Raw genomic sequence first — 27,556 nt, 5'->3', positions numbered from 1 at the left:
TTATTCCAATCAAGATGGCTTCAGGTGTGCCATACTTTTGTCATAAGTAAGAGAGTAAGCGCTCTAGTTGTTCTTAAGAACACTCTGGGACATTCTGTCATTGGGCTATACTTGGGTTACATCTGGGTGATATTTGGGCTACATTTGGGCTCTTTTGTCTCTGGTGGCCATCTTGGGAGATTTATTTGTTATGAAGTTTCCTAATTTCCTCATTTACTGCAGTCTCCTCAGTAGGAAATACTTTCAGTTTTTTACTTTGGTTCCATCAAGAAGGCATTCAGATGTGTCACACATTTGCCATAAATTCTGAATGTTAGCACTCTAGTTGCTCATTAGATCACTGTAGTAAAGCTACTGCTCACCAGGGAAGTCTGCTGCTGGTATTCAAAGTGCATGTTTCAGTCTGCATGTCAGAATTTTTTTAGGAAATACAAGAGGATTTGAGAAGTCAAAATGTGCCCTAATTTTTCTTTCTGCAGCACTAATCATAATTTCTATGGCAATATGAACCCCCTCATGTTGTTCCTTTGTAAATTAAATGTTTTAAGTGTTACCACTTTATTCCAATCAAGATGGCTTGAGGTGTGCCATACTTTTGTCATAAGTAAGACTGTTAGCGCTCTAGTTGTTCGTTAGAACACTCTGGGACATTCTGTCATTGGGCCATACTTGGGCTACATATGGGTGATATTTGGGCTACATTTGGGCTCTTTTGTCTCTGGTGGCCATTTTGGGAGACTTATTTGTTATGATGTTTCCTAATTTCCTCATTTATACAGTCTCCTCAGTAGGAAATACTTTCAGTTTTTTACTCTGATTCCATCAAGAAGGCATTCAGATGAATCACACATTTGCCATAAATTCAGAATGTTAGCACTCTAGTTGCTTATTAGATCACTGTAGTAAAGCTACTGCTCACCTGGAAGTCTGCTGCTGGTATTGAAAGTGCATGTTTCAGTCTGCATGTCAGAATGTTTTAATGAAATAGAAGAGGATTTGAGAAGTCATTCAAAATGTGCCCTAATTTTTCTTTCTGCAGCACAAATCATACTTTCTATGGCAAAATGATCCCCCTCATTTTGTTCCTTTTTAAATTAAATGTTTTAAGAGTTACCACTTTATTCCAACCAAGATGGCTTCAGGTGTGCCATACGTTTGTCATAAGTAGGACTGTTAGCGCTCTAGTTGTTCTTTAGAACACTCTGGGAAGCTGCAGTAGAACACAAAGGAATCAACTGTCAGTCTCTGCCCTTGTTGGATGTACATGTTTAACTGAGAATGTCAGACTTCATTCTCACATGACTGAGAAAGATAATGTGAATTTACAGAAAATATGCTCTCAGTTAAGCTTATAGATCACCTTCCAAACCTCTGTGGGAAAAGCATGAGAAAATAGTTATCTCTCAAACATGATTCATGATATCACAGCAGAAGTCTTTTTCATATGTTAAAATCACCTTAGAACACACTATAATTCCTAAAATGAGTATGGTACCATCAACAAATGATTTATAATGTAACTAAAGTCTTAAAACCTATAAACTGCAATGCTTTTTAATGAGGTGATATCATGTATATTGGTCCTAAGATGGCTGCCAACACTTCTTGGATGAAGTGCTGACAGCCAATCAGATCTCACGATGAGATGTGTGGTTAGGCTCCGCCCAGATATATATGTGATTTTACTTTTGATTTTCTCAGGAACTACTGAACGGATTTACACCATTTAAGCAAAAGGCACAAGTCTGAACTGAGGAGTACCTCTTTGCCAAATTTGGTGTAATTCCGTTCTGCACTTCGGGCTGTAGCTGCGTCAACAGGTCCTATGGGAAAATGCATGGGGAAAACGCGTTTTGGGACCCCCCATTTTTCTCAGCCCCCGCTTGACGAATCACTGTGAAATTTTCAGGATAGGAGCAGACCGGAGCTGGCCAAAAGTTTGGAAACTTTCGCGAAGATTCATCAATCGACGCCAACGTTATTCCAAATAGAATGTTGCGGATTTCCTATGGAAAATAGGTCCTAACTATAACTACCTACTGGCGACTGCCAGTAGGTAATATATACATAGCTAATTATGTGTATGTGTGTGTGTGCACATGTTCATATACTGGGTGGTTATAGTTAGGTCAGGGTTTTGATAGGGAATACCTTTTTGATTTGCTAATAACTTTTTTGCAGTTTGATGAAACCTTTTTTTAAAAGTGCTCTTTTTGACCTAATTTGTGCATATAAAGGTTAAAGGTTCAGGTTGATATGTCAAGTTGGAGCTAGGAAAAAAGAGAGGTAATTTCATTGCGTTTTCAGTCAGCTATTTTAGACAGCCCCACCGCAAAAACAGCTAAACGGAATTACACCAAATTTGGCACAAAGTTAGATCATGGTCCAGAAAGCATGCCTGTTGTGATTTCCTGTAAATCCATTCAGAAGTTTTTGAGTAATTTAAGCTCAACTTGAAAGAATCCCTTGAAACCAATTTAAATAAACAGAGCCTTCATATTGGCCCAGGGAGCTTGTTTTCCTTGGGTCAATTTGCTCCTGCACTGATTGACTGCTAGAAACATGAGAACATTTTTGTTGGCAATCATTAAAGGATTTAGGAACATATTCCTATGTCCTAAAGTTTTAAAATAAAAATAATATTAGGGGTCAGGGTAATGATACCCTTACCCTCCAGGTCCTCCGGGGGGACTCAGAGGGACCCCCAGGAACAAAATAAAAAGAAATCTGCCGCTTTTGCTGTAAATCCACTGGACTCCCATGGGATCATGGAAAAGTCTGCCATTGTCTTAAACAACATTTGGGGAGGGGGCATGAGTGGCGCTCCCTTCCATTGCCCGTTATGGACACTGGGATCCATCACCAGTTCCGGGTACCTTTAGTAAGGGGAAGGGGGTGCACAGGCCCTCAAACTGAGTCAATGGCAGCCCCATCTACCAGTACCAACAGGTGGTAAAAGAGGGAGGGGTGCACAGACTTTCTACCCAAGTCCTTGTAGTTCCTTGTGCTTCCACACTGAGACTGATTTATAATTTTTTTTAAAGGGATAGGGCCAAGTGGTCTCCCACCTGAGCCATTGTAAGCCTCAGGGACTCATCTGCAAGGGCTGGCTTGTAAAAAAAAGGGCGAGCAGGGCTGCACAGCCCCCCTCTTCGTGCCTTAGTGGGCCTCAGGGACCCCATCCCAAGAGGCTGAAGTGAAGTTTAATGGTAGGAGAGCCACATGACCCCCTCCCTGAATCTTAAAAGGCCCTAGGGACCCCATCCCCAGGCTGGCTCGGTTGCTGTGTACTGGGGAACCCACACATGGGACACAGTAGTTTCTCTGCCTGCATTAGTGTGGACAGGGAAACATATCTATGCTCCTGTTTTTTCTGGAGCATTTTTAAATCTCCCTACAGATGGGAACACACATGTCTTCCCTGCCTGCAGGAGTGCGGGCAGGGAAGACAAGTCTGTTTTCAGCTGTTGGCAGATTTACACATGGACTGCTGGGTGGCAGTAGACTTCTGTTTCCCTGCCCACACTCCTGTTGGCATTGAAACATACTTTTTTCTCGACTGGAGGGAGCATGCAAAGAGAACTGCTCCTTCCAGGCCAAAACAATGCCGGCTCCCAAACTAAATGGGGAGCCAGCTGGGGTTTCGGGGGCCCTGGGGCACCTCTCGCAGCCCCCAACTTGAGATTTGTTGGTGCCTGGTGTGGTGTACAAAAAAACAATGGGCCCGATTCACAAAACTAACTTAAGACAAAATCCTAAACTTACTACTTTTGGTATTCACAAAAGCATTTAGTAGTAGTAAAGTTAGGATTTTGTCTTAAGTCTGTCTTAAGTCTATCCTAAGTTTGTCTGAAGTTTGTCTTAAGCCTGTCTTAAGTCTGTCTTAAGTTTGTCTTAAGTCTGTCTTAAGTCTGTTCTACTACTTTTGGTATTCAAGGAAGGCATTTAGTAGTAGTAAAGTTAGGATTTTGTCTTAAGTTTGACTTAAGTTTGACTTAAGACAGACTGAAGACAGACTTAAGACAGACGTAAGACAGACTTAGGACAGACTTAAGACAGACTCAAGACAGACTTAAGACAAAATCCTAACTTTACTACTACTAAATGCCTTCTGTGAATACCAAAAGTAGGATTTTGTCTTAGGTAAGTTCTGTGAATCGGGCCCATAGGATTTAACCCAGATCTGTGACTGGGAGTGAATGTTTGATTGGCTCAGCATTCCGTCCATCCTCTGTTGTTTTTGCGGTTGGGCATTAGGGCACCCACCTGTGGCCCCAGGGGATGGGTGTCATTGAACTTGTCGTAAGTGATATAATATGTGAAGTCATAATGAGTGTATGGCAGGGCCATAAGGTATAATTAGTTCTGCTAACTGTAGCTGGTGTATGTCTGTGTTTTTTTACTTGAAAACTTGAATGTTGCCACTGACAAATTCACCTAACTACAAGTTACTTTAACCTTTTGTTTTTTTCAGTGAATATATATATGTTAACCTTGTGGACCATTTGCTATCAGCTTTGAAGGTTTACCCGGTAGAACATGTCTTAAAGAAAGAACTACAGGACCCCAAAGAAAATGTCTGGTTGTATCGTTTAAAATGATTTCATCCAGATAGACTGAATATCACTGATAATAGCACCTGATTATGGCATTTCTCAAGAAATCTCAGGACTGCATTGATTTAGCATTCCAAAAGGAATCTTCACTCATGATACATTTTGAAATTGCAGCAGTGTCATCTGTGCAGCCACTGAGCAAATACTCTTGTAATACTTGAGGAAGGTGGAAGCTGAAATGTTGTAGTGTAAATATATTTTTGTTCTTTGGTGTGTCCATCTGTTTGAGTCATTCTTTTTTGTAAATTTCATTTCTTTTTGACTCATCATATTTTTGTCGCTCCAAAGTTTTGCACTGGCTGGCTTTTGTTTTCTTGTGATCCTTCATCTTCTAGTGGACGTTTTTTTTGGATTACAAAGCAATATCCTCTTTGGATTTGACACTCAAGACGGAGTAACCACCATGAGAAGAACAAATTACATCCTAGATATGCACTGTTCATTCAGGAGAAAATCAGCACGTGCCAATTTACAATAGCACATTTACAAATCTGTATAAAACCTAACTTCTATTCCTTGGGGTTGGAATTTAAGTCTAAATCACCATTTAGGCTAACTAACTACGATGGTCTGCTTCAGTGAATATTTTATTGCATTACTCATCGGTGGCCCTACTATCAGCATCTGTTAAAATAACCATTCAAAAAATACAGATGGTTAGAACCAAGCTACAAAAGGAAACTGGAACTTTTAAAGAACACAAAAAGAGAGTCGGAAGTGGCACACATGCTGCAAAGGATTGCAGAAGTAAAAGGATGACAGCCAAAGAAGCTTTTAAAATTCAATCTGCGAAACTAAAAAGAGACATGTTAAGGTTCTGTATAACTCCTCTTCCAAGTCACCACTTCATAAATTATTCAGATTTTGGATATTCTCTTGTCAGTATAAGTTCTGTGAGAAAACAGCATAAAAAGAACAGACAGTTTATAAGACAAAATAAACTGCATATCATCAGACAGCTACAACCCTTAAATACATCAGACACAGTTATCAACCTAACTGGAGGGCTCCTATCACTAGGTGAAATAAACCTCTTGAGCAAAGACCTCTATTTCTACCCTCTACATAAGGGCCATCATACCGCTAACATGATGAGAAACTTAACAGTAAACTTGCAGAATACGTTAAAAATAATGCTGATGTTGATCTGCCAAGTTACCTTCCAGATTAATAGTTTTCACCATCCCAAATGCCCAATGTGGTAAAAATCCTGTTCCTTATACATACATTTTGTCCATCCTCAAACCCATCAATTAATAAACACCTAAAAGGATTTTTGATACCATCACTAGAAAAAAAAGAAAAGCTTTCCACCATCTTCAACTTCCATCCCCCAACGAGTAGTGTGCCAGGCAGTGTGTTTGTAGGGTAATGCACTAAAATTATCCTTTAAGATTATTTCCTTTATGTAATGTACAATGTAGCACACATACAAAGAGGAAAAACAAAGCAAAATAAAAAATATTTATCTTTGTCATGACAGCCTTAAAAGGTGAAAGCCTATGGGCCAAATTCATTTCTGCAAGTAATTGTTGATATGGATTTGTATAAAAATCCATGGGTGGGTGCAAGGCAATCCCCGTACAATGCTCATGGAACATTCCCTTGATGCAACTTGGTGAACTACAAAGCATTGATTTAGTATTGGTTATAATTTATAAACCAACTGAAAAAGTGATTTCTGTTAGATTATACGCACACATATAAATTTTGTATGCATTAAAAAAATACAAAACTACAAACCTTCTGCAAAATCTTTAGCAATGTAAGATATATTTATTGTTACAAGTGTTTGGTTTTATTTACACTTATGACAATAGACTTAGCTTGTATTAATATATACATACTGCTACAGCAGACTATCATGATATACTAACAAAAAGAGGCACAGAAGATAAACAGTTTGATTTCTTTCTATTTTTAAACCAGAATAGGCGGTTCTGAAATAATTATTTTTGGAGACATTTTGAGCTTTTGAATTGTTTTGTAATTTTTCAATTTTTTGTTGTTTGAACTTAAAAACAAAATGAGGGCTTCAGAACTTGGAGAAAAAAATTACATCTTGTTGGGACACTGGCATTCTAAAACTAACTTATCCATGACAGACCTTTTCAGCTCTTCTGCATAAACATTCTTACTGCACCTTCTACGGTAAGTCATCATCTCTCGTTAAGCAGGATTATAGTCCAACTGCCCCTGGAAACCTTGGTGGGCATTGCATCACTAGATCCTATGGAGTTCCATATGTTGAGTTGGAGGCCTCCTCAAGATCCTTCTGTTGCTCATCTCTATTCAACTGAGTGGGATGAATGTAACAGAACTATATGTCAGACGTTCTATGACACTACTTCTTCGGAGTCCCTTGTGAAAGCTGCTTCTTGTAGATTTTACAGGTCATACATTTTGAAGAAACTTTCTTCTCCTCTGGTGGAATATCAAACAATGGCTACACAAGAGACTCATTGGTGGCTTTAGCAGTCTCCATTTTTCTACCTCTGAAACATTATTCTCTCTCTCTGATCCTGAAACCATTGTTTAATCCCAAAACAAATGCAGAAAATGCAAACAAAACTCAAGGACCCTGCACAAGATGATGTAGCACCAGATTGTTATTCTCAAATGAAGATGAAAGGTTGGGAACGTCACGAAAATGGAAGAATACAGTGGTTTTAACTACTGAGAAGTATTTCATGTGCGTTTCATAGGTCTCTTGGTACTCACTGGATGCTCCCGCTAGATCACGAAACTTAAAAATTAGGCACATTTTCTAGAAAAATACCCAAGGGATTGTCCCAAAGTTCTAGACTGAAGCATAATGAAAATCCCTCTTGTTTACTAAACACAACTTTTTTGGGTGGTCCGACTGTACTCCTTGGGACCCTGAATTGGAAGTTAAACCCACATAGAACTCCCATCAGAACCTGACTTTGGTTCTAGAGACCTGCAGTAGTACCAAGGAACCTGTATAGAGTTAATAAATACAAAATATAAAACACCAATTGATTGAAAATTAAAGCACATTACTAATAATTCAAAAGAAAAACTGAAGATAACATTGACCTGACTATACTAATACCATTTCGGATTTTAGGTCACAATTTTAAAAATGGCACTTTTAGAAAGTAATCCTTTTCTTGTCCCAACCAACTGTGCCTTTCTGCCAGTGTCCTGGGTCAAATAACTTTGAATGGCTGGGCAGTTGAGGTTTGTTATTGCTTCAAGACAGAGAGATAAAGGGGGCTTAGGTGTGGGCAGAATGGCCCATCCAGACAGGATGGGTGATGAGGAACCCTCATTTACACTTCAACGGGCGTTGTCTGCCACACACACACCAAGGAATCATGTGCCAGGTCTGCTCTCTCTTCTAACTGACCAGACAGTTTTGAACCTTAACCAGTGACAAGAGAAAAGCTTTCCATAACCAGTGCTGAGGGTAGGATAGGGAGTCCACCCACACAAACGCTGGGACCAAGTATAAATATTAGACCCCCAGGCCACTCTTCAAAATGATGCTGGACCAGCGGAGGATTCAAAAGGACTGCTCTGTTGCCAAAGGACTGTCCTGGTGCTGGAAGACTCATTTCCTGCCTGAAGAAAGAAGACTGGACCTGCTTGCCTTGCTCCCTGACTAACAAGTGTGGATCCAAAGATCAGTTGGCTGACCTTCTGCATGAGCTAGAGGGAAACAACAAGCTTCAGAAGAGTCCCTGTACCTGCACAGCTGCAAGTAGACCTGCCTGGACCTTTCTGAGCACGCTGCTTGTCTCTGCTGGAGTGAGTTCTGATCCCCAAGATGTGCCCCTCAAGTCCTGGACTCTTGGCTGGTATCAGTGGAAGCTTCTCCAAGAAGAAAAGGAGAAAATACTGAAGTTTGGGCACCTTGAACCATGAAGAGGTCTAGTCGTGCTGAAACTCTGCCACCCCCAATGACCACACATTGAAGCTGTAGTGAGACCTGCTCTTCACACTGAGAGAGACCACTTGTGATGACCGGCAACACAGCCAGATCTTTGCACTACAACAGCAATCATCCATAACACTTGACCTGCTCTTGAAGCCCAAAGCCTCCTTCTTGCGGCTTCCTCCAACAGGAGCGTCAGCCTCACTCTTTGCGACGGACTTGTGAAAATAACTTTTCAGCTGTGCAAACCTGATCCTTATATCCTAGCTGCACTCCATTGTGGTCTGCCTGTACATGTGAATTTACCCCGGGTCTAGCATGTCCAGATGAGCACGAGTGGCACTTTGTGTTTAGGCACTATTTTCACTAATATCTGTAGTTCTACCAATTAGAATTTTGTCATTCTGGCATCATTTTATTAATTATAATGTACCCTATTTTTTTATCAAGGCGGGTAAACTGACAACCGTAAACTGACAACCAAGTTGGTGAGTCATTTTAAAGAACATCGCCATAATCCAAGATTAATTAAATGGACTGTTCTAGAACGAGTAATGGATGCAACAGGAGATATGGAAATGATGCTTGCAAAGAAGGAGGCTCGCTGGATTTATTCTGAAAATGCAGACCGTTTAGGTTTGAAGGACTGCATTGAATGGAATAGGATCAGCAGATGAGATAACTGAGGGTACATGACTGAGGGTACAGGAGGAGTGAGGGTACCCCCTTAGGGGATCTGAAAAGTCATAAAACAGCTTCTTCTTGTTAGTGAAGATGATCTCTCTGTTTTAATGATCAGAAATGGGCTATTAATAGTATAGAAACATTCACCCATTCTTGTATAATATATAGAATAGAGAGAAAAGGTGGTGATTTAAAGTATGACTGTACCAACGTTTGGTTTAAGGACATTGTGCATTAAAGAAAGGAAATAATATCATTTTAATATGGTGTGCATATAGATGATACCCTACTAAGCTTGTGTCGATCATATGGGCAGTGGTTGATCGTTGCTAATTGATTGGGAAATTGTCGGATAAATCCCCTTCTGCCTTATATATTTTTTCTTTCAAACACATAAAAAATATAAGAAATACAAGGTGAATCCGTGATACATTTGATTATTTCAAAGACTTCTTGCCATTAATATGAGGAGTAAGGTGAAGTAACTTCGTTCCAATACGGCGCTCATATTGGAGCCGATACATGCTACATGATAGACATGTGATCGGGACGTCCCCAGAGATGAAAATCTTGGTTTGTAAGCGCCGACTTGGGGACTCTGAAAGAACCTATGCTGACTTGTAACGCTAGGTTTGCGGTTGAAAGTGGCATATACCAGCACTGGAGAAATGAATGGCTTTTTAAAAAGATCAAGTGAACGGGATTACCTTTGAGAATGTTCTAAGGCACCACATTCATTAAGGGTTACATGTCTTCACAGGTACAAATCCGGTAAATAGGAACGCCGGAAAAGAGGTCTAATCCGATTTAAGGGATTGACCCCACATGGTGGGACACCAGTACGATTAACTTGGGCAACAACATGGTAAATATTAATGAGAATAATGGCTGCATATACCAGTTCTTTTTAATTGACGCTCTATGAGGCACCATAAAGGGACATGGAGTTTTTAATTAAAGTTTTTAATTACTGTTCTCCTTTTTCTTGTTTATCAGTCACTCCTCTAATGAAAATCGATGTCCACAGAGGTAGATGATGACCTAAAGCTCTGATGAATTTCCTATAAAGTAAAGAAGGCAATGAAACATGTTGGCCCATCCTTGAATGGTCTGTTACATGCAATATTGATTTTAATGTTGAGTGAAGTTCACAAACGTGATTAAAATTGAAACTTGGTGTATGTGAACCCCAACTCAATTTTATTTGGGAGGAAAGACTTCTTCCTATTTTGCACTTTTTCTGGTCTGTTTATGACATACACAATTTTTGTTTTGCACTCGCTTCCTACACACTGGACACCTCTCCTTCTATTTTTTTTCATTGGTGAGAGAGATCCCGATGATGAAAAACGTGGGCAAGCCAGTGAGAACCAACCAGTAGCCCCTCTGGTGGTGCGCATGTGAGGGACTCTCTCACCTTCACACAATTTTTTGTTTTCTCACCTCTCTATTCAGGGGGATGCGTGTTGAGTGAGGACTGATAAACAATTTTCTTAAATTCATGGGGGTGGGTGATACTGGATAAAGATTGTCTGTATATTTAACAGAGGAGTGAAGTCCATAGAGTCAATGTACCTCTCCTTTCCAGTATCATATAAGGAAATTGGATAGTACTAGCCCCTGTTTGCGTCAGGTCTTTTGATGTCTTTGCAATTTAGTGAGTGGAGAGCGGCCTGACAAATTACCCTCTGTAGCGCCTCATTGTGGCTAACTTGCATAAATACTTGACAATTTACCTCTAAGCTAAGCCTGATTGCTTTTGTACCAAGCTACCTGAGGGTTAAGTACAGGGGGGCAGATTTATGTTCCCTGGCGCATCCCTGCAAATCAGCATGGATGTGCCAGGGAAGATGCGTCACGAAAGTTTACCCTTGCGCCACAATAGATGCGCCGCATTTACAATGCAGCGCATCGTGGCGCAAGGATAAACAGATGCGTGACGCATCTGATGGCGGAAGGTTGGCGCATTGCTGGAGTTGCGTCGCAAGCACGACGCAGCTCCAGCAAGGCTCGGGGGTGCCCTATCGTTACAATGCTGCGTCAATCCTTATGCCTGCTTCAAGCAGGCGCAGAGTTTTGATGCAGCATGGCCGGAAAAGTGACTGAGTGAAATCTTGTAGATTTCACTCAGCCACTTTTCGGAGGCGTTCCTGCGCCGGAACGCCCCCCCCCCGTGCAGGTACGCCCACATGTGGCACAAGCTTTACAACGTGAAGCATTTCCCTAGATGCGTCACGTTGTAAATGGGGCGCAACATGGCGCTGGGTTTACGCCGCCACGGCATCACAAAAGTGGCGCAACGGCGGCGTAAAAGTGGCGCAAGTCCGTTATAAATCTGGCCCAGGGTAATTTAGTGAGTTTTATGGTTCACCCTGACAAGGATTGTTTACCTTCCAACTAATTACATAATTTCTTACAGTCACTTTATAGTTAGGCATAGTATTAATGTCTTACTTTATATTACAAAAAAAACCTGAAATTCCCTGAATAAACTAAGCTTATAGTGATATTTTAGTTACTTAAAGAGAAAAGACCTTAACTTTCATACAAAGAAACACTAGAAATTCACTGGAAAAACAAAGGTTAAAGGGATGTTATATTTAGGTGAAAACGACAGAGAAAATGTGATGTTTTAAACCTGAAGAAACATTAAAATTAACCAATTATAATTCAGTGAGCAGCCTCTGTTCACTGCTTATGAGCTCACATATTACTCCACTCACCACTCATGACATGTTCAATAACAACCTTGGTAACATCACTGATGACATTTCAAACGACATCATTGATGACATCAATGATGACATCATTGATGACATTGTGATGAAATCAATTAATGTGTTGATCGATGGCATTGATGATTGTATTGATGCATTGATTATTGATGATGTCAATTGATGTATAATTTACTCCGGCCAGCAATGAAAACATGGTGTTGTAACACCTACACTTTGCCAGTATCTTCTTTCCTCAAACAATTACTGCTGGTTACATGCCGTGAGCCGCAACGCATTTTTTCATTAAAGTAAGTAGGAACGCACCTTTAATGTGTGGGTGAGTACACGCCGTGCACTCTCACTAATGCTTCCGCCACCGCCGGCTTTCCTGTAGCTGCATCCTTTTGTTTATCGGCTTTGCTTTTGCTACGGCATTCGCTGTAGGTTGGAATCGCTGCTGGCCTGCCAGGCTTCGTGCTGCTCAATCGCCACCAGAAGGCTTCTTGTGGGAGATACCGCCTTGAAAGGCCCCCATTGAAATATTGGACAAATGGCTTCGAGCCCTGCCATTCACATGTTCTTTGCATAGTGCCAATCAATATGTGCACAGTCTGAAGTGCTCTTTCTTCTAGGCTATCCTTCTTTAGAATCCTTACAATACAAGGCAAACAACTATTGTCTTGATCGTTCAAGTGTTGACTGAGACCAAACATTCACCGCTTCTCTTCTTAATGATTCCAGTGACATCCCCTGATGTTTGTAACTTGATTTATTTCCATATACAACCCTCATTGTCACATATGAAAATATCCAAAAACCAAGTAACGAGGAAAGCTTGACAAGGCGCATTAAAGTGCTACTCTAAAGACCGGTGTCAAACGGATTGGACCACACGGCTCGGATTCTGTTCCAAAAAGTTACCTCTTTGGGGCAGATTTACAATAACTGACGCATCCCTGCATATCAGCAGGGATGCGCCAGTTATTGTGCATCACGGCTCCGCCACCATGGATGCGCCACATTTACAATGCGGCGCACCATGGGGCAAAAAACGGACAGATGCGTGACGCACCTGTGCCGTAAAGGCAGCGCATTGCTGGAGTTGCGTCACAAGCGCGACGCAGCACCAGCAAGGCTCTGGGGTGCCCTATCTTCACAATGCTGCGTCAATCCTTACGCCTGCTTCAGGCAGGCGCAGGGTTTTGATGCAGCATGGGCTCAAAAGTGACTGAGTGAAATCTTGTAGATTTCACTCAGCCACTTTTAAGAGGCGTTCCTGCGACGGAACGCCCCCTCCCTGCCCAGGAACGCCTACTTCTGGCGCAGGGCTTTACAACGTGACGCATCTCCCAGATGCGTCACGTTGTAAATACCCTGCAGCATGGCGCTGGTTTTGCGCCGCCGATGCGTCACAAAAGTGACGCAAAGACGGCATGAAAGAGGCGCAAGGGGCTTGTAAATCTGCCCCTCAATCTCGGTCGACGACCATAAAAGCAGCACAGAATAAGAAACACGCATGTTAAACGAATGAGTACAAACAAAAGCTAAAATTCCCAAGAGAGGGAAAGTTTTAGGTCTGGTGAAGAGGAGACCACGTCAAAACATGCTGTGATCCTTCAGGATTGCACTAATTTCCACCAATCCGGATTATGACTGTTCTGACGTGTGTTTAAGGCGGTAAAGCTAAGATGCCTGAAGCCTCTAGCCACTGATACAATATTAAACAGAATTTATGTTTTAAATATTAGTGTTGTAGTTTCTCTTATTTTTGTGATTACTAGATTGTAATATGTGTTGCTCTATGGAAATGGAAAAAGGCATGTTCACGTACGGCATTGATGATACTAATATTAATAAAAGGCCCGTGGCCAAGGATTGCCTGAACGGACGTGAATTCATCAAATCAGGAAAGTATTCGGGCTTTTGCTGCACGTTTGCCTCTTTCTGGCACTTTGACGTAGTGGTGGAGATAAAGTGCTCTCTACTGGGATGACATGCAGGCTTTCACTCGCATCATGTAAGGCTCAGGGGTGATCATGACGAATATCCCAGTAACTATGTTCAGAAGTAAAGATGGTACAGAGCGAGTTCAGCACAGCCCTGTAGGCCTTGACACCGACGCTGTCCCTACACTTCAGTCAGGATGGTTCTGTGCAGAAGGAGACAGAATGCCTGGAGCAGATGGGGGTGATTGAGCTAGGCCTACAGATTATCTGGCCTGAAGATGAACCAGCCCTGTGCTTACCTCTCCAGCCCGGGTGGAGGTTAAGCTCAGTAGAAGAATGCACCGATGCCGAAGCAAATCTGGTGCAGAGTCTGCAGCTGGTATATTTGCAGAAGCCAGCTTGTGCTGGACTTGGCCCTCTCCGCATGGGTCATCCTCAAATGTTTTGTCTTCATCCTGCTGTTTTCTGAACACGTTTTTGTTAGGTTTATGACTGTGCACTTTACAATGTCTAAGCAGTGCTAAAGTGCTTGTACTCCATCCTTTAACATGATAGAATTGACTTACACCCACATCATTAATTTACTTATAAGTCCCTAGTAAAGCGGTACTACATGTGCACTGAGCCTGCAAATTATATGCTACTAGCCAGCTTCAGCACTGATTGTGCCACCCAATAAAAAGCTCATTAAACATGTCTGAGGCCTGCCATTGCAGCCTCTGTTTTCAGTTTTAAACAGCCATTTCAACCTGGAAAAATAAACCATTTGCCAGGCCCAAACCTTCCTTTTTAAATACATATACCCTTATGGGAGGCCTTGGACAGCCCAAATGGCAGGGCGCATTGTATATAAAATGTTAGACATGTACTTTTAAGGTTTACATGTCTTACGAGTGAAGACCTCTTGAATTCCTTTTCCCCTACTGCAAGGCCTACCTTTCCCACACAATAACACTGTGTTACATGATTATATTTAATAAGTGATAGCTTCCAATTCGGACAGGTGGACCGGTGGAGTTTGATATATATAGTATTGTAATTTAAAACCCTCTTTAATGCACAAGTGGATTTTGAACCACAGTTCTGAAAATGCCAACTGTTGGCATTTCCCTGTCCCAACAATTGTATGCCTATTCCTGGGTCACATGACTAGGTGTAGCTGGCAGTTGGTCTTTACGTATTCCTCCCTGACAGTGAGACAAGAGGGAGATAGGTGTTGGCAGAATGGGCCACTCTGAGTTAATGAGGAGGAGGAGCTTTTACCTACCTTTCTTGCACATTAAAAAGGCTCTGATGAGCACACTTACAAAGGGGATTGACACTAATCTGTTGTGATCTACGGCCTCGACAGGGAGGCAGGAAATTCCAATCATCTCTAGGGGGTAGAAACCTCTGGACGTTTCTCCTAATTCAAAGTTAGCACCAGGTGTATGTACTGGACCTCATACCCCCCAACTCTTCAGTTCAATTCTGGACCTGTGAACTCTTCCAGGAAGAAGGAATGTCCGACTGTGAAGTCTATCCCGCTGACCTACTTGCTGACCAAGGATTGCTGTAGCTGCACCAGTAGTCTTCTGCTGAGAGCTGCCCTGCTGAAACCAGCCTGCCTGTGTATCCCAGGACTCCAAAATCTACGATGGTCTGTCGACTGAGCCCTCCTTTCTCAATCCACAGGGACACCAAAGGCTTCTCTGCGCCATGCATCTTCAACGCAGGGCTGCACATTGCCTCAACATATCTGTAAGCTTGATTGAGAATGACGTATCTCAAAGCTGACAACGAGCCCAGTGCCCTGCAGGTCCTCCCAGCTCTGAAACAGGACAACGAATCACCTTGGTGGCTCCGCCATCACAACCCAAATCAACCCAATGTGACACAACTCAATGACAGCAACCTGGCCGGCTTGACACGGTGCACCTCAACACAAGTCCTTGCAAGCCCAGCAGCTTCACCAGCACTAGACCAGTGCGAGGCACCTCAACCTCAGCAAATAGGCATTGCTAAGCAAGTGTTTGCAAACCACTGAAGCTTCCTCGAGATGACACCGGACCTGGTATCTCAAACTCCTGTCGACAGTCACTGACTTCGCTAAACAACACATTTTGTTGCAGGACCTCGCATCGCAAGCTCCACATTGACGATTTCTCGACGCTGGCCAGTGCAACTCAATGCAAGGACTTTGCATCACTTCGCAACCAGGAATTAATGTACTCTTGTTGAGTGGACCAAACTGGGTCCTTGTGGCCAGCCATGCTACATAGTGGTCAGCCTGAACTTGCCACCTTGTTCCAGTCCGGCATGATCAGATAACCACAGTTTTTGTTTTGTGATTTTTGACACTATTTTCACTTAAAACCTACATATCTCCAGTTCTACTGTTTGGATTTTTGTCATTTTAGTTCTGTTTTATTTATTGAGGTTTACTCCATGTTTCTTGATAGGTGTTTGATTTTTCTTGCTGTTTTCTCTCAGTGAAGTGTTGCACAAATATTTACACATTTTGTCTAAGATAAGCCTGTCCGTTTTGTGCCACGTTTCCAGAGGGTTGTGCAACAGTTAATTTGGGGTTTGCTTGTAACTTTACCCTATCAAGGATTGTGGTTGCTACTTGAGAAGGGTTTCACCCGTGTTAGACCTGGAATTCTTGGAATGATTTCCCCCTAACATTTGTGATTGTACTCTCTGCTCAAAACATGATAACATTGGCTTATACGTAACTGGCATATTATTTACTTATAAGCCCCTCGTAAAGTGCACAACATGTGCCCAGGACCTCTAAATCAAATGATTGTAGTGGGCCTGCTGCACTGATTGTGCCACCCACTAAGTACCCTTTTAAACATGCCCAAGGCCTGTCATTGCAGAGCCTGTGTCTGCCGTTTATCCTGCTGTTAGAAACTGGCCCCCTCTGAAGGATCACCTCACACTTTTTTTACCTTCCTTCTCCTCTTTCCGCTGAACTCTTTTTGTTGGCCTTAGGACTCTGAGCACTTTACCACTGCTAATCATTGCTAAAGCGAACGTGCCTCTTCCCTAAACATGTGTGTAATTGGTTTATACCTGATTGAACTATTTAATCTACTTGTAAGTCCCTTGTAAGTTGGTATATCATATGCACAGGGCCTGTAAATTAAATGCTAATAGTGTGCCACCCACAGAAGTAGCCTTTCAAATCTATTGCCGGCTTGCCACTGCAGTGCCTGTGTGTGCAGCTTGTGCCACTTCAACTTGACATTTAAAACTACTTTCCAGGCCTTAAAATTCTCCTTTATTGCATATTAGGGCCAAAGTAACCCTAAGGGTAGGGTGCCAAATAAGAAAAAGGCAGCACATGTAAGTTTATGCTTTACATGTGCTGGTAGTGACAAACAGCCTATTTTGTTTTCACTACTGTGAGGCCTACCCCTATTATAGGCCAACACTAGGAATACCTTAATACCTTTTAAGCTATAATTTCTGATCAGAAGGGAGTAGCTTTTCCATGTTTCATATCTTTGGAATGGTAATGAAAAATCTTCCTTCCTGGTGTAGTTATATTTACCAATACTATTTTAGAAATACCTTTTTTAGAAAGTAGACATTTCACTGCACTTACTGCTCTTTGTGCCTGTCAGCCTGTTTCCAATACACATCTAGGGGTCATAATTTCAAGGGCATTCAACGACCGGAGCGTCACTTTTTCTGACACTTCAGTGGAGCTAGGCCCTGATCCATATTTACAATATTTACATATTTTCACTGGCTTACACCACCTTGTAAATATGGCCCTTCTCGATGCAGTTTTCTGCGTCAAAAGGGTCGTGCAACGGGTGCTGCTGTGAGCATTGCCACGCAACACCCATGTTTTCTTGACACTGACCAAGAATTACAACGGTCTCTAACTCTGAGGCAGCGCCAAAAACTACACCTTTCAAAAGGAGGTGATAATGTGGGGCACAGAGGAGATAAACTTTTATCTTGCCTTGTTTTTTGCTCTTTCTATGTTTTCTGCATTATGAAACACACATAGGAGGAGCAAAACACCATTATTGATGGTTTTGTTGCAGGCTGTTTCCCTTCCTGCACAAATACAATCATCCCTTCGATGCTGGCACCCTAGCACCATGTTGAAAGGGTGCCTGCACTGGTGCTAGGCTGCTTTTTTAATCAGCGGTGGAGGGAAGAGCACAGGGGGGCCCTGTATTTTCTTTAATACGGCGCATCTCTGTGTGTTTGAAATGATGCAGCTCGGCACAACTAAATTGCTTGCAGCTCCACACTGTGCCATTTCATTGTAAATATACCCCCACCCGGTTGGGTAACAGCTACACTTTGTGTATTCCCTCTGGACAGCCACAAACAGAGGAAGGCGATGCTCATTTGCATTCTGAGCACTATTCTACATTCTGATGGGTCTTCCTGTGCAGAGAGGAATGGGAGGAGCTGGTACACTTCAATAGGAAGTGCCCTGCTCCACACATAAGGTGCTGATTTGCCCCCCACAGATAGCCTGGCAGAAACGACTGGGTCGAAAGGGATCCTTGTGCTGTTCAGAGAGCTGCTTTGATGTCACCTCCTACATCAAAGGCACTTTTGGATATAAGGACTGGGTCTCTGACCACCAAAAACCAGACACTTCTGAATCATGAACTGAACCTCTGTCAGAAGGATTGCCGTGCTGCTTCCAGCACTCAACTGGACTGCTTTTCTGGGAGAACTGCATTCCTGCGTGTTGCCCTACTGCCTGCTGCTCCCTTGCTGAAGGAGAGATGAACTCTGCCTTTCCTCCAAGCGATCTCCAAGGACTTGCTGGCTTGCCTTCTTTTTTCTGAAGTCTCGGGGATTCGAAAGACTTACTGCAATTCTGCTGGTGTTGCTAGACTCTGTCATTTGTGAGTCCTACTCTTGCCTCAGGTACCCCATTTAAGTTCTGGGCATCAGAAGTGGGTTCTGCAGCTGTTTTGCTACAATATCGATGCATCATTCCAACTGCACTGATCGGAACCGACACAGTGCCCTTCGATGCTGATGCCATGCCGATAAAGAGACAGGCCTGCGCAGCTCGATGATGAAGCATCAACCTGACTGCGAGGTTAGACATGGATATAACACCGATCGAAGGTCCAGAACACAGGGCTCGACTTTGACACATCAGCACACCTAGGTGAATTGGAACCCATGTATTGCCATCACTGCGTGAAGATCAACAGATTTTGTTGCTTGCAACCAGGAAATGTACTTTGTTCACCGGGGCCTGCGTGGGTCCTGTAGCTAGCCTGCATTTCCACAAGGTCAGCCTGAACTTTGACTTTGTTCCAGTCCAGCGCGACCTAAAGTAACCTTTTTAAAGCTACCTGCTACTGAACACTTTGTTGCTTTAATTCTTTCAAAACCTGTGTGGAGTCTTTTTGTGGTGCATTCATTTTGTTTCGGTGTGTGAGTGTTGCACAAATACTTTGCACATTGCCTCTTTAGATAAGCCTGACTGCTCTGTGCCAAGCTACCTGAGGTTGAGCACAGGTTATCATTTAGTGTGTATCTAGCTTACCCTGACTAGAGTGGTGGTTCCTGCCTGGCCTGGATGCATATCTCAGTCAACCAGGAATTCCGTTTCTAAAACCTACCATTTAGACCTGGCAAAGGAAACCTTTTGACATTCCCAAACCTTCATTTTTAATACATATAAGTCACCTCTAAGGTAGGCCCTAGCAGCTCCAAGGGCAGAGTGGATTGTATTCAAAGAGTTGGACATTTATTTTCAAGTTTTACATGTCCAGGTAGTTAAGAACTCTTAAATACATTTTTCACTGCTGAAAGGTCATTCTCACCTATAGGATAACATTGGATTTGCCTTATTACACATGTAATTTCCAAATGGGAAGAGATAACTGGTTTCTGTATAGTGTCTCGGGAATTCTAATTTAAAAACCTAACTAATGGTGAAGTCAGATTTTAAATTAGAATTCTGAAAATGCCACTTTTACAAAGATGCGACACCAAAGGGGATGACGGACGGAGCGCTTGAGCAAATCAAATACTCACCCCCAGTCAACTGATCTGGGTTTAATCCATCATCATTCTTTAGCTCACTCCACCACCCCAGCTCAGACAAGGCCATATGCAAATCAGTCTGACTCTGTGCCTCATGGGAACAGTCCAGCCCGAACTGCCAAGCCATGTCTTCCCTGGACTGGAAAAAAGCATTCTGGGACCGGTTTCGGGTTCATAACCCTCATCAGCCAGGCTATTTTGAATCCAGTGGCAAAGTGAGCAAGGGACCCACGTCTGGGCATACCCTGCCAACGTAGGGCGAACAAAGCGATACCAAAGGGGATGATGGACGGAGCGCTTTAACAAATCAAACACTCACCCCCAGTCAACTGATCTGGGTTTAATCCATCATCATTCTTTAGCTCACTCCACCACCTCAGTTCAGACAAGGCCATATGCAAATCAGTCTGACCCTGTGCCTCATGGGAACAGTCCAGCCAGAACTGCCAAGCCATGTCTTCCCTGGACCGGAAACAAGTATCCTGGGACCGGTTTCGGGTTCATAACCCTCATCAGCCAGGCTATCTTGAATCCAGTGGCAAAGTGAGCAAGGGACCATAGAAGGATGGCATTTTCTATACTTCACCATTTGGTGCCTTCAGCCTGTCTCCGGTCACATGAGTAGGAGTAGTTGGCAGTTGTGCTTTGTGTATTCCTACTAGACAGACACACACAATGAGAGCTTAGGTGTGACTGGATGGGCCGCCAGTGGCAGGATGGGAGGGAGTACCTGGACCCAGCCTCACTTACAGCTGAATAGGCTCTGTTCTGTCTCCACACAAACGGCTGCACAACCTCTGTAGTTAGTCTGAATCCAGGACAGGGAAACGCAGGGCAACTGTGTTCTGCAAAGGCATTGCTCAAGAAGTTCACACCCACTTCAACAGTACAATTGTGCATGAAAGAAGGACCTCAGACACCACCACCTCAGTACACTTCTGTACCTGTGGATACTTTGCCTGGAAGAAATACTGTTGTGCTGCAACCAGGACTGCCACTCTGCTAGACTGCTGCTCAGAAGGAACTGATGCTCAGCTGTGCTGACCTGCTGCCTGCTACCCTCTTGCCTGGGTGAAATGAACTGGACCTGCATCATTTGAACCCAGAGTGACTCCAAGGACTAGTTGGCTGACCTCTTGATCTGAAGCCTCAAGGACATAACAGGCTTAGAACATCCTTGCATTTGCATCTGTCCTCTGCCATCAGTGAGTTTACCCTGCCAAGTGGTACCACTCCAGTTCGGGACCCTTGGAAGTTGTCTTAAGGTGCTGTGTCAGCCTCTGTGGATCCAGTGGAACCGATGCATCACCTGTGCTGGCTGGTGAAACCCCGAGCAGATCTGACACATCTCCGCTGATGTGTGGATTGGACCCGTCGCAAAGGCTCGCATTGCCATCTCACCCGCATTACCTTCGGAACCGCCACTGCATGACACATCTGCTGCACAAGCCCTCGCATCTCTCGTCGACTGCAGCCTCTACGATGAAGCCGGACTCTCTATCACAGCCTCGCAGCTCTTCAGAACCAGCGCATTGCCATGACTGCATGTCACAAATCAGATGCTGGACTTCACATTTCATGCCCCGTTGCTGGGATTCTTGAGGCATCTCAGAACCAATGTATCGCTTTAGCTGTGCGACTCATCTTCCATTCAGGTCCAAGCAACACTCTGCAAATACTAGCTTAAGCTACTCTGTTCAGCTGGCCTAACTGGGTCCCTGTAGCTGTCCCGTGCTCCATCTCAGTCGGCCTAAACTTGTGACTTTGACTCGGTCCGGCTGGATGAGCTATCTACAGATGCTGCTTTACTCTTTTTGGTGCTATTTTCTCTAAAAACCTTAAAATGTAGTATCTCCGGTTCTACTAAGTGGATTTTTGTGATTCTGAGCTTGCTTTATTTATGAAATTAAGCTCTATTTTTCTAACCTGGAATGGGTTCCTTTTGTGTGTTGTTTTCACTGTTTAACTGTTTGAAGTGTTGCACAAATACATTACACATTGCCTCTAAGTTAAGCCTGACTGTTCTGTGCCAAGCTACCACGGGGTTGAGCTCAGGTTAATTTGAGGTGTGCTTGTGCCTTACACTGACTAGGATTGTGGTTGCCACTTGACCAGAGTTCATACCCCAGTCAACCAGTCCATTTCTAACAACCCCCCCCCCCAACCAGTAACTTAATTTCTTACAATTATCATGTATTTTTTGCTTGATTGGAAGTAGGAGGCTCCAACACGAGAAAGAACACAACAAATGTACGTTAACTGGCTGATAGCTCTGTGGGGACAGCCTCCTGCAAGAGCGTAGACTCTACATTCCAGTTTGTATTAATTAAATCCTGACTGTCATTGTTCAAACACACAAGCTGATCCGCAATGCAAGCACAGTCGTGCTTTGCACTCACTGCTGGGGTGAATGTTCCACAGACGCTATCTCGGATTACAAGCAACAGGCACATGGAGATCTGAGAATGGTCCTGTATGAATAAACTGTGACTGAGTTGTAGAGTACAACAGGGTTTATTTCAGGGAACAGCAACACTGGGATTATCTACTTTAGAGGTAGCACTTTGGTAGTTGCCCTAAGGTGTACTCCCTGAATAAGACAGAACTTTGGGCCTTGTAATCTCTGGCCCTCCCATTTCTCCTGATTTGCATAGAACATTGCTGGTTTTATTGATGTGCACTAGCAATCTCTGTCTCCCTCTCATATGATTGTTCTTTTACTCTGAGACTGCACAACAGAGAGAAGCTGACAATATAAAACGGAGGGGCAGATTGTTCTTTTTTTGGTGCAGAGTAGCAATCAAAGTGGCTAAACTGCATTGTGGAAGGAGGAAGATGCAGCACAAAGCCATATTTATTAAAAATGGCCTGCTGCTGTGTTCCCCTGGGCTGGAACAAAAACAGGCAGCCTAGCACCGGGCACAACCTTTGCACCAAAGTGCAAAGTTGTGTGCATGCCATCTAGCAAGGCCTTGTGCTTAAAATACACCATTCCAGTACAAAATCCTATGCCTAGACACTTTCTATTACACTCAATATATTTAATATGTGCTGTACAAGGCAACACACATGCAATGTGTGACATGTTTTGAGAAATTAAAACTTTTGTCACGCCTTGTGCTTGCTTTAAGGAGGCATTCATTTTTGACAAAAACATGACCTGACTTTCTTCGTAGATCAGCCTTTGTATTAACATTGATCTGTCCCAAGTACCACCAATGTAAAGCCCACTTGACACAATATGGTGTAAAGTAGTGCAAATCACAATTTGTACTGAGAAAAGTGCACCTTTCCAGCACAAAATGCCTGTTGGGCTGCAAGTAAATATCCTTTCATGACCTTGAGTTGCTTTATGTCTCTTTGTATGAATCTGCCTGTGTGGATCGACATGTCAGTATGGTGAAAGACAAAACATACCTGTTGGGCCTAATATCGTTCTTCAGTATTTATCCACATAGGGTCAGAGGTCTTTCCTGAGACCAAGAAGTGGCTGCAGGCAGAGTGCAGTCAATCTTCTGAAGGCCCTTACTCACACATGAAGCTCAAATATAAGGCCTTTACCGTTTCTCTGGAAATGACAGTACTGAGAGACACACCTTAGGAAGGCAAGTGACAGAACAATGCCACTGACGTGGCAGTTACATCTATGGAGAACAATGTTTCAGAGATGTGCAGCACTATAATATAATGTAGAGCCAGTACCATGCCCTTTGATCCCTTTTGAGTTGGGATTTTACTAGGATTATACAGTGCTTTGTGAATCTCTAGTTGCAGGGACCACAAATGATTCTGGTTAATATGCCTCACTGCAGATATGTATTTAATTATATTTGTTTTGTTGCTGTGAATTTTGTTGGGGTTTGCAGGTATTTACTCACAATTTTTGTCGAGCCTTGGAATGGATGGTGAATAGTTTTTTATGTCTATTTTCTGTATCTTGCTATACATAGTTCTACATGTCATACTCTATTGGGTGATCATATAGATCACAGGTGGGATACCATTTAGGGTAATGTCTGATTTCAAGGACCCAGGGAGTAAATGTGGTGGTTCATGGAAATATGGAATGGAGTTAATTATGTGTGATGAATGTGTATTCTGAAGCAGTTGCACGTATTACCTTCTTTTCCACAATATTTGAGGCGATGCACCCCTGGCTGGGGATACTAATGATGTAGGTGAATAATGTTAATTTTACATAATCTAGCCTACTAGATACACTCTATATACCCTGCTAGAAAGAGTCACAACACAAGACTTTCATTACAGCTCTTGGGCCTGCCTTGTTGTTTCAACCTGGTGGATATGTGTCATGTGTAGCACCTGAAAGACTGCGTATATTCCTTCTATTCACCACTTATTGATCGCACTGAAGGCTAGATTATTTTGTAAGTTATGAGTTGGGTGTATGTTAGAACTGGGATTCCTGGATGGCTGAGGAATGCACTCAGGCAAGGCAGGAACCACCACTCTGGTCAGGGTAAGTCAAGTACACACTATAAGATAGCATGGCTTATCTAAAGAGGCAATGTGTAAAGTGTTTGTGCAACACACACACAGTAACACAATAAATACAACACAAAGTGACTCCACACAGGCTTAGAAAATAAATTATTATATTATAAACAAAACAAGACCAACATTACAAAAATCCAATGTATAGAAGTTGAGAAATTGAATTTGAAAAGAATAAGCAAAAAATAGCACTTTAGCACTTAGAAGCAAATAGAGCTCTAAGGGTTACTTAAGGTCGCCCTGGATCGGGGCAAAGTCAAAGTTCAGGAAAACCACAATGGAGTGCAGGCCAGCTACAGCATCCATGCAGGCCCCAATGAAAAAGTACCATTCCTGTTCACACCAGCGAGATGCATTGTGAGATGCGTCAAGGCCTGTCCCACACATCGAGGAGGAGTCAATTTTCACCACATACTGATAGAGATAGCCGCTTCCGTAGAAGGGTTCTGGAGTCGAGAGTTATCGAGTGATGAGCCAGGTTTCTCCACGCACTTGAGGGGATGCGTCGACTTCTCCAAGCAACAGTGGCAGCGATACGCTGTCCGATGCATCGATCTTGGGAGGTAAAGCACTGGTTCTGATGCAATGCACTTATTTTACTCCCACAACCGGGTTGATGGACCAGTTCTGATACACAAAGACAGGAGATGCGTCCATGTTGCAAGCATCTGATCCACTTCCAGTGAGCCAGACAAACGAGCAGGAGCTTTGGTGTCTGCACTTACCATCACTGTTGGATGTTAGGGTGAATAAAGTCCGATCACATGGTGAGTAAGTCCACAACAAAAACGCTGCCCATAAATGTGGTGCTCACATGCTCAAAACACCCAACCGCCTAGACAGTTCAGAAAACTCATGTACTAGGGAGTGAAGTACATACAGAAAATGTATCTGGAGTAAATGAAGACCGTGATAAGTGAAGAGAGCTCGCAACAGGTCTAGTTACTTCTTCCCTGTTTATTCATCCAAAATGTTCAGAACATAGCATTTCCTTCAAGAGGCAGCCGACACGTGTTTCGACCATAAGACTTTTTCAAGTCTAAGTAGTGTGGTACGTCCAATAATAAAGTCCATCAGAATCAAGGAACTGTTAAAACAGCTGTCACAGTCTCATATAAACGTCAATACAGAATCCAGTGGCGGGGCACAAATATCAAGCTTGAGGGCCCAAAATCCAGTACAGAGGGTGCCCTGCGGAACACCTCATGTGTCACTCAAAATTAACAAAGTATTAATAAAGTAAGTGATTGCCTCAAATATGTGCCCATACTGAACTCTGATAAGCCACGTGCCGGCAATCCCTAAATGCCAAGTGTTCTCCAATCTGCTTCAGTGGACAAATGAAGTACTTATAGAGCACAAGCATTCCCAAACAGACATCATAGCAATAAAAATAGCATTGCAGAAAGCCAGATTTTATATTTTCAGGACAGCAAGGGACAAGCAAGTTTTCCCAAAGGTGTTCTTGTTATCAGTCTGGTGGAGATGGAAAGGAAGTTTTTTCCAGGGTGAATGTGCAAAGCCTGAAATGGATCAGCCTCCTAAATGGAATCTCAAGATGTCACAAAACAGTAAATAAAGGAAAATGAGCTGAACAGGGAGAGGGGTTGGGGCTATATTTGGATACTTTACTTTGGAAGATGGTAGGGCCAGACTCATAAAAAGTTTTATGGGAGACTAGCAGAGCCCTTAAATGGGTACACTGGATACCTAGAAGCTAATATAGAGCTGCGGCTCCTCCACTAAGGGAGAGGTGCGTCTCCCCACTGCTCTGTGAGCAGTATAAAAAAGGAAAAATTAAAAGATAATAACGCAATGTTGTTCTCAGTTTATTTTTCCATACTGGCTTAGGGGTGGGGCAAGGCTGGGCAGGCCTGAGCAGGGGCAAGGGAGAGGAGGTCTGGGCACTCTCTAAGTGGGCATGACGGTTTGGCCAGCCATCTTGAGCCGGCCAAACAGTCATGCATAATTTGCATGTTCTCCATTCTGCTTTATTGCACAGCCTGGGTAGAGAACATGCACAGGCTCCCAGTCTCCCTCTGAGTGCCTAACCACAGTGCTCAGATGAATCACAAAATTGCTGTCATGCTGGTGACAGCAGTATCATGATTAGCTAGGGAAGCCTGTGTGCATCCTGCGTCGACAACTGAAGAGGACCAAAAGGCAGTAGCCGGTCTGTAGGTAAGTGGATTTTGTTTTATCCTCCACCCACCATGCCGCCACCCCTTAAAGCAGAAGCTGCTACTGCTAATACAGCTTCCTAAGTGCATCTGAGATCTTGTACAATGTACTTAAACTGTCAATAACTCCACGTCATGTTCTGCACTATCTCAAATTTTTTGAGAGTGGGAAAAAGAAGAGCAGAGTTGAGCCTGAACAAAATTGCAGTGTTCATTTCTGATACTAAAATCACCACTCACTCAGAAAACATCCTGTCAGTTTCCCCACACTGGAATTATGGGTAAACGGAGTCTGATAATTTTAGGGGAATGAAAATAGCAGGAATTACAAGTTTTTACAGAATAACACACAAAATAATTGTGTCTCCGCATTCATTTCCATACTTTTCCCCCAGGCTCTCACAAAATTTTAGCTTCTTTCAGCAGCAAAGGCTCTGTGTAAAAAATAAAACATTTGAAATCCTGTTGACCCAGCAGCTCCAGTTACCGGGCACATTAAAGTTCACCAGCAATACCTAATGAGGGCCTAAATCTCTAAAATGAAGAGAAATGAATGAACCGTCCAATTGTCCATAAGACTAAAGTCACTGTCAATAAAAAAGCTTTCAGCCATGTTGGAGGGTGGAGCCTTTCTTACGCTAAAAGGCCAGGGGGAAGATGTCTAAACATCCCTTTCCGTTAGCTAACTAATCCTACATTTGGGCTCAATGTCACTCTCTGTCTTTGAGTTCTTCAAAGATTAAGAAAAAGATCATAATATAAAGATTAAGTTTAATAGGTATAGATAAATGATAATTAAAAATAAATAAGAACATTGACAGTTTAGTTATTTGTCCAACCTTCTGATTTCCCCCTATTTGTTATGTCAATCCATTCCTATATAGTTGGAAGCTCACTATGTGCATTCATACATAATCTCTGCAATGCCCAAAGTGCATGTTTTGTCTTTTAATAGTACAGAGCATCT

The sequence above is a fragment of the Triturus cristatus genome, chromosome 5_2 (genome assembly GCF_964204655.1).
Source record: "Triturus cristatus chromosome 5_2, aTriCri1.1, whole genome shotgun sequence".
Lineage (NCBI taxonomy): Eukaryota > Metazoa > Chordata > Amphibia > Caudata > Salamandridae > Triturus > Triturus cristatus.
The sequence above is the reverse complement of the archived record's forward strand: the minus strand, read 5'-3'. Positions refer to the sequence as shown.